The sequence below is a fragment of the Lissotriton vulgaris genome, chromosome 3_1, assembly GCF_964263255.1.
Source record: "Lissotriton vulgaris chromosome 3_1, aLisVul1.2, whole genome shotgun sequence".
Classification (NCBI taxonomy): domain Eukaryota; kingdom Metazoa; phylum Chordata; class Amphibia; order Caudata; family Salamandridae; genus Lissotriton; species Lissotriton vulgaris.
Window position 1 is genome coordinate 2132783913 of NC_141689.1, and position 9639 is coordinate 2132793551.

The following is a 9639-nucleotide window of genomic DNA, read 5'->3' on the forward strand; positions in this document are numbered from 1 at the left end:
ACTGATGACATCTCAAATGACATCACTGATGACATCACTGATGACATCTCAAATGACATCACTGATGACATCAATGATGACATCTTAAATGACATCACTGATGACATCACTGATGACATCTCATTTGACATTACTGATCACATCACTGATGACATCATTCATGTGATTATACGATGAACCTCTTCAGACTCTGATATAACCTTAGATACACTCAGTGTAAACAGACACTCACAGACTGTCACTCATCCATGGAGTTACTCACACACCTAGTCAGTCATGCAAAGAATCAATCACACCTCCATTTTCTCAACTATACAGTTATACACACCTTACTTATTCAAACATATACTAACACATATTTACTCTCTTATACAATCCCTGATACAAGTTCACAATGATCCACACAGCCACTCACACATTCACTGGCTCTTATGCACAGTTATTTATATATGTCAACTCTCACGTGTACTGTGTTTTACATATGTACTTACTTTGACATGGTAGCACTGAGATATCCATTCACTCACCAATACACTCATGCACACAGTTAACCGCCCATACAGCTGTTTCCACATGCACTTTTGAACCCATACATCTAGTGAATCAACTACTCACACATCTATGCACAAAGTCATACACCTCCCAGCCACCCACACACACACTCAGTCTCCCATACAAATACTTGGGCAACCAATCAATAACCCATATAGTTACTCATATAGCTACTGATCAACACATGCAGCAGTTTACAGAACAACAGACATAATGATGCACAAATTAAGACAGTTTAGTCACTAACCCATGCACTCAGTGAGACACATCTAATCACTCTCTCATACCGTCAGTAATGCACCTACTAAATCCTTCATCCAGACACTTATACATCCACTCATTCTTCAATATGTAAGACATATTTTAACTTTACAGAAACATACAGTCACTGGATGTTGTCATCAGTGATGTCATCAGTGATGTCATTTGAGATGTCATCAGTGATGTCATCAGTGATGTCACTGACCATGTCATGAATGATGTAATATGTGACATCATCAGCAGTGGATTGCGGGTGCGCGATATATAGTTAGCGCAACTAACTATATATGCGAATTTCAATGGTTTTATGCGAGTAAAATAAGGTTTTGTAAATGCTAATCCCTAACTATATATGGTCTATAACCTATGGTTTTTTCAGTGAATTTTCAAGGTTTTGTAAATGCTAATTCCTAACTATATATGGTCTATAACCTATGGTTTTTTCAGTGAATTCCATTGGTTTTTTAAAAGCTAATATCTATAGCTGTAAAATATATTCTTTATTACGTGACGTATCACGTAGCCACGTGAGACGCCTCATGACACGTCGCATAAACGTGACGTATCGTCTCTGCAGCGCAAACAAAACCCGTAACATAAGCGCGCCAGAGCACGCTTACAGATATATATATATTTTTTAACCTTAATTAGACAAAATCCACACGTGCACATATCTTGAGGCCTTGCAAAGGCACATCAAACAAACAGTCCCTACAATTTTGCCAAGTTTGGTGGAAATCTATTCCTTTAAATTTTATTTTACTGTTTCTCTTGGTTTTCCCCTTGTTACGCTTACCGGAACGCTACCCGGTACGCAAACCGGACGCTCCAAAAACACAAGATGTCGGACTCCCGTTACGCTGCCGGTTAGCTGCCCGGTTGGCGTACCGGGAAGCGCCTCTACCGCGAAAAATTGCAATTTTTTTTCTTTTGCCCCGCGGGGCACTTTAATATCCCCCTCATCAATCCTAGGGGGTTAGGAGGGGTCTACCTTGCCCCCTTTCCTTCATTTCCCCCTTCGTTTTTCACCACCTCTTGTCTCTCGATCCTACCGAGAGACAAGATGGCGGCCGCTCCGGACTGTTTACAATGTTGACAGCCAATCAGCTTCTCCTCAGACTCCCGTTACGCTGCCGGTTAGCTGCCCAGTTAGCTGCCCGGTTCGCGTACCGGGACGCGCCTCTACGGCGAAAAATCGCAATTTTTGGCCTCCTCTTGTCTCTCGATCCTACCGAGAGACAAAATGGCGGCCGCTACGGACTGTTTAGAATGTTGACAGACACCGGAGAGCCAATCAGCTTCTCTTCGCAAAGCTCCGTTACGCGAAAAGTACGCAAACTAGTGCGCTATCCAGGACGCTGTCACAGATACATAAATTTTTTCAAACGTTAATTTCTCAAAATCCACTGGAGCACATATATTGAGACCCAGCAAAGGCACATCGGGCTAACAGTCCCAACAATTTTGCCAAGTTTCGTGCAAATCCATTCAGCCGTTCGAGCTAAAAGTGAGACCAAACGCCCTATGGAAATTAACATGGGAAAAACGCGTTTTGGGACCCCCCTTTTTTCTCGGCCCCCCCTTGACGAAACCCCCCCAAATTTTCAAGGGCTGCTCAGAAACAAAATGTGCCATTTTCCTGAAAATTTCAGCCGATTCCGTCCACAAATTAGACATAGAATTTTCAAAAGTCCCATAGAAAAAAAATCCTAACTATATATACCTACTGGCGACCGCCAGTAGGTAATATATATATATATATACACAGTCATGTGAGCGGGCTTAGGAAATAACGAATACGATTTTGCACTATCATCCAGTAACCACTGGGTTCGAATGTCGAATCATTTGTGTTTGAAATGTATGAAAACAGCAATGATTAATGAATTACTTGTATATATTGTACAGGCAAAGGGCTTATTTGCATTGTAAATTTGTATAATGTTTATAGACTGTACATATGGACATTGAGATTAATTTTAACTATATATACTAAGTTTTTCCGCTGTTAGTATGGGTCTGTTTTCAACTATGGATGTTATACATTTGAGTGCTTTTTCAGTTTCTATCATTTTCCCGCCTTCTGTGTTGATTGGGTACCCTTTATAAGTTTTTTCATTGGTTTCGTTCGGCATGTGATCAAGGTCACCGTGTAGTGACCGAAACGCGTCATGCTGGCGAGTTCGTGTGAATAAACCACTTTAATCTCACCATAGCGCTGTGGAGTGGTCTGTACCTGGTGATTTCGTTGTTGCAGATTGGATCTTGGTCCATGTTTGAGGCAGCGGAACAGGACTTTGAAGTGTATATCATTCGGAAGGTATTGGATCGTTACCTTCCTTACGGACCCTCCTTTCGATTGGGCTGTTCGGTTTCTGCGATCCAAAGCGGAAGCACCCTGACAATTGACCCGGAAGGAGTACTTTGAGCCGACAGCCCCTCGTCTGGCAATCAGAAACCCAGCGTGCCGGAATACCTGGAGCCGCCGTTCGTGAGTCCCTTGTGGGTCGGAGGACACCGAGGAGACGCCGCCGGCGGATTTCTGTGGTAAGCCAGCGGACTGGGATTGTTTTGCTGAATTCAAAAGCATTTTGCCATTAGACGGGAGAAAGGAAACGCGCTAATAACACGAGTGCCGGCTGTACGCAATTCTTTTGCAGCCGGTTCTCTCAAGTATATAGGTTTTTTCACTCGCACCATGGTCACGCCGGCAGAAGCCTTACGAAACCGGGAGGCTCTAGCCGATGCTATGTTTGAAAATCTACCCACTCCGAATAGACAAAATGAACCTGTGACACAAAAAAATGAAAGCATTGATTTGAGAAGCAAACTAAAGAAATTGGAAAAATTGCTCAGAACGGAGACCACAAAATGGTGGGAAAAGCGGTCCTTGCAAAAATATCAAGAAGTGGGCCGTGTCCCCAGAGGGTTGAGGATCCTGATTGCGCCATCATTTGAAAATCCCAACCCTCTAATGTTAAAAGAATGGGCAACAGGGATCCTTGACGCTTCAATGAACATGGTCAGCTTGCTGATTAAGTATGCTGAAATTGACCGCAATGAAATCTTGCAGGAAATAGAAAAATTGAACAAAGAACTGGAAACTGAAAAAGATCAAGAACTGATCAAAAAGACAAGAGAAGAAATTGATGTTAGACTTGCTAAACACCAGGAAACCATCAGCACGAGGAAACAATATAAGTTTGCACGTGACAAGCAAGACTATGAGACTGGTAGAATTTTCACTTTTGCCCGTAAGTTCGATAATGTTAAGCGACAAGCGATGGCACCTAAAGCAACTGCGCAAGTCACAAGCACCAATCAGGTTGTGGAGTTATCGGACCCAGAAATGAGTTCGGTAACTAGTGGTAGTGAATCTGAGGACAACATCGCAGGGGGGTCCAATATGGGTCCGGTACCCACCAAATACACGCCGTCTGAGGAACTGGGTTTTATGGTCGAGGACAGATTCAAAACTTTGCGACCACAAACCCGGCAACAACGAAAGATAAACGAGCAGCAGCAAATAAAAAGCGCAGCGCAAGGCGACGATGTAGGCGCCAAAGGGAAACCAAAGAGAGGGAGAGGAAAAGGAAAGAAATGGTAGAATCTCCTTCTTCCCTTCAACCCACTTCATCCACGACTGCTTTGCCATCAGGTATTTGTAACAGTGGAGAACAGGCAACTAAAGATATGGAGAGCAACACTGTTATCAATTTATCTGATGTTGAGTTGGACAAAGCTGAACTACAACTCTTGTCCCTGGGTCTGTCGTACTGCCCTAAAAATTCATTCAATTATGTACAGACCAGGGTAGATGTGTTCAAATTTATACGAAAATTAAAGTTAAAAAAACATTTCAAACTGTCCAATGCGCATTGTAAAGCCTCCGACATTGTCAGTGGAACTCAACCTTCCAGGATATTTTCTATTTCAGACACTAAGGCCTTGGTGGTAGCTCAAGAACTAGCATTGGAGGAGGATTTTGCTCCTGGGGCGACTCAGCAAAATCTGAGAAGTGCGGGCATTGCCACTAACCTTCCTTGCGCCACCAAGTTCAAACCACCGTCAACATTTTGTCCCATAATGCCTAAGGACAATATAGATGCATTTGGGGACATGGTGGTAGAAGAATTGAAAAAATTACAACATAACACCTCTCGCAAGAATAAACGTATGAGATACATGGAAAAACAATATAGTAAACTCATGAAGAAATTGAGGAACGATTCCAATCTCATAATAAATAAAGCGGACAAAGGAGGCAACACTGTCATCTGGCCTCGAGACCAATACATGGCTGAAGCGGAACGACATTTGAGCAATGTATCCTGCTACAGGAAAAGCAACTTTATTGACATCTTGCACCTCAAGGAGAAAGTGCACAAAGATCTGAATGAATGGAGGCGTGAGGGATTGTTAAGTAAACAAGAGCTTGCATTCCTGAAAAATGAGTTCCCTATAACCCCCTTCTTTTACTTAATACCAAAGATTCACAAGCAAACAACACCAGTGCCCGGCCGTCCTATCATCTCGGCCCAGGGCAGCTTGTTAGAGTCTGTTTCACGCTACGTAGACCATTTCCTTCATGAATTAGTGGAATCATTACCTTCCTACATCAAGGACACTGGACATTTTTTGTCCAAAATCAATGATGTGTTATGGGACAATGAATCAATACTGATTGCGCTAGATATTGACTCTCTTTATACTAGCATAGCACATCATGATGGACTGAATGCTGTCAAATATTTCCTGAGTAAGCGTGATATTGCCTTTAGTCAACACAGCAATATGCTTTTAAAAATGTTGGAGCTTTGTTTAAATAACAACTACTTCCTTTATAACAAAGAGGTATACCAACAGCTAAGAGGAGTGGCCATGGGGGCATGTTTTTCCCCCACGTATGCATGTCTCCATGTAGGGTGGTGGGAGGAACATGTCCTCATGGGGTCACTGGCGTCCAAGTTTCCCAACAAAATATCACACTTCTGGCGCTTCATAGATGATATTTGTATGGTGTGGAGGGGGTCTGTGGAATCAGCTACTGAATTTGTTAAAGTAATCAATGAGAATCAGCTCAATCTCAAATTCACATCACAGATCAGTATAGAGAAGATCCAATTCTTGGACGTTGAGATCTATGTCCAGAATGGGAAACTCCAGACCAGACTTCATAGAAAGCCTACAGCAGGCAATTCCATTTTGCACGCTGGTAGTGCTCACCCAGGTCACCTTGTGAAAAGCATTCCCTATGGGGAATTCCTGCGTATTCGCAGGATTTGCAGCTCAGAGGATGATTTGATGAAGTGCCAGACAGAAGCAGTCAAAAGATTTATTGCTAGAGGCTATCAGACTACTGCCCTCAGGGAAGCTTTGAACAAAGCAAATGAGCTAAATCGAGCAGAATACCTTAACTCGACCACAGCCGTCAGAATAAGACAGGAATCTGCTTCTGAGGTCCCAGAGAGGATAGGCATGATCACCACTTACAATAGTGAGGAGAGAAAATTGAGAGGCATTCTTAGAAAACACTGGCCCTTGCTGAAAACTGACATCACTGTAGCCCCTCTATTACCTGAGGAGCCTGTAATAACCTTCAGAAGGGCTCCCTCGATGCGGGATGCCCTGGTAAGATCTAGCCCAGAGGTCATTCCTAAAAAAGAGGGATTGTTTGATAAGTCAGGTTTCTATAGATGCATATCATGCAGAGCCTGTAAATTTGGTGTTTCCACCAAGGATTACAAATCTGCATTCGATTCATCTCCAATTGCCATCAAGGGGCACTACACTTGCCGGTCTGAATTTGTGGTCTATGTGCTCCAATGTACTTGTGGGCTCAAGTACGTTGGTAGCACTAAGCTACAGGCCTTCAATAGAATACTCCAGCATCTCAGAGCCATTGTCAATTCAGACGATAAATATCCTGTGGCTCGTCATTTTGGTCTAGTCCATCAGAGGAATGTAAATCATCTTAGCTACTTCATTATTGATGGAGTCCCTAAGAGCATTAGAGGGGGTAACAGGGAGAAATCCCTCAGACAGTTGGAAAGTAAGTATATCTTACTGTTGGATACGAGAATTCCGAACGGATTGAATACAGGAGAGGACCTTCATTGTTTTTTATAATATCTGAACAATTTCTTTGACCTTTTTGGCCATAGTTCCAATAACATTCAATCCCTCCTATTCCAGTCACCAGCTAGATCAGTTAATTCTACAAGTATTAGATACTTATGGTGGTTTCGGAGTTGATGTGATATCGTTATCCACTGTATCTATCCTGTGTACGATCAATGTCAGTGTATGCTATCACTGTCTGAGAGCCTTGTCCCCTGTCATAAGACCATCATTTTCTCCTTGTACATCATTGATGAATATCTGTTTTAATATTAAGTATGATTTAACCGTTTTGAGTCATCAATTTCCATATCATGATTTTGGGGTATTCCTGGGGGTTATAATTATGGCACTATGTCCTAATTTGTTTCCTCACAATGAAATTCAATAATTATAATGTATAAGTGTGGGATACTAACTTGCTTAGCACTGTAGTATTTAGGATCTGGGTAGTCCACTATTCTCAAACCCCGTACATGTAAACCTCATAACAGGGTGTAACATGGTGGGGCCTGAGCATCCCCTTGTTTATTTCTTAATTTGTGCTTTTTCTGTATTAATTGACCAGCCACATTTGTATTATTTCTGCACCAGGGTTTGGCACTTTTTGGGTCTTTTTCAATGTACACAGTCATGTGAGCGGGCTTAGGAAATAACGAATACGATTTTGCACTATCATCTAGTAACCACAGGGTTCGAATGTCGAATCATTTGTGTTTGAAATGTATGAAAACAGCAATGATTAATGAATTACTTGTATATATTGTACAGGCAAAGGGCTTATTTGCATTGTAAATTTGTATAATGTTTATAGACTGTACATATGGACATTGAGATTAATTTTAACTATATATACTAAGTTTTTCCACTGTTAGTATGGGTCTGTTTTCAACTATGGATGTTATACATTTGAGTGCTTTTTCAGTTTCTATCATTTTCCCGCCTTCTGTGTTGATTGGGTACCCTTTATAAGTTTTTTCATTGGTTTCGTTCGGCATGTGATCAAGGTCACCGTGTAGTGACCGAAACGCGTCATGCTGGCGAGTTCGTGTGAATAAACCACTTTAATCTCACCATAGCGCTGTGGAGTGGTCTGTACCTGGTGATTTTGTTGTTGCAGATTGGATCTTGGTCCGTGTTTGAGGCAGCGGAACAGGACTTTGAAGTATATATATATATATATATATATATATATCTAGTGATCAATAAAGAAATACCTGGCACGAAGAACTTTTGGGTCCGCATTCATCTTTCCGTGTGAAAGGAAAGTTACGGGTGAAAACTGCAATTTACAGTGCTGAACAGCTTCAGCAGGACAAGCGGAAACCCCTCCTCTATCTTTGGGCGTTGTGGAAGGTAGCTGTTGGTTACGGGTTACGGGTCAATCGGAACTGGAATAATTTGCTCCGGTGAGGAGCACACCACACGAAGCCCCTGGACGCTGGAGAATTCTTATCCAGGCCATCGAAATGGAATCGAGGCGACCGGAGATCAAAAGCTGGATTGCTGGAAGGTATCCAGTGAAGGTAGGAAAAGCGGACTGACTGTTCAGTTGAGGAGTGTGCCCCGTGTATACGCGAGCATTGGTCTTGGCGTGTTACACGGTTGTGAAAATAATTACACCCACACATATTGCATCATGGCCGCAGACGTGTCGCGAGGCAGCGGCAGATGAACTCTTTGGCGATTCCCCAGCTGAGGGGTTGATTCTGATGGTGCAACAACACACGGCACCAGGAAACACCAATGCACAGGAACTCTTTAAAAAGCAAGAAAAACTAATGCGCTCGGAACAAGCGAAATGGTGGGAGCGTAAGTCCCTATCACATTACCTGGAGGAGGGCAGAATTCCAAGAGGCTTGAGAATTACATTGGCACCGAGCTATGAAAATCCCGATCCCAACATGCTGGCCGAATGGGCAGAGTGTAATCTAGGGTCCTCCAGCAGGTTGGTGCACATTTTGGTTAAATATGCCGAAAGTGATAGGATTAGGTTGCAAGCCAAAATAGAGGAGCTTAATGAAGAAATTGGTAAACTCGAAGTAACAGACAATATAAATAAATTAAGGGATGAAATGCTTACAAGGCTCCAAAAGGATGAAGACGTCATTAAACGGCGTAAAGCATATCAAGTTTAACGCGATAAGATGGACTACCAAAACGGACAAGTGTTTACGTTTGCCCGCAAATATGACACTGTTAGAGCTAAAGTGGGAAATGGCCGACAACATAGTAGCCTACAGGGCATTAGGGAATCGGTGGTGGTGTCTTAATCTGCCTCCGCATCTGATCTGAGCTCAGTACCAGAGAGCGAAACGGAGGGGGAAGGTGCAGGAGCTTCAGGAGTGAGGTTTACCAAGCTATCCCTGGCACAGGAAGTAGATTGCCTGTGTCAGGACCGGAGGGACACCCTACAACCCTGTACACACAAAACCCAAAAGACACCTGGAGAGCAGACCAAAAGCGCAGTGAGAGAAGAATGCGCAGCCAACGACGCAAAACAACCATGCGAAAAGCCTGTAAGGGGAAGATGGAATCGAAAAAACAAATAGATCCAAGTGTAGATCTCAAAACCGTGATTAATTTAATGGACATCACCCTAACAAAGGCAGATCACAAATACTGGCATTGGGACTCTCCTATAGCCCTGAAAGCAGTTTCAATTATTCAGAAACACGGATGGCTGTATTCCGGTTTATAAGGAAA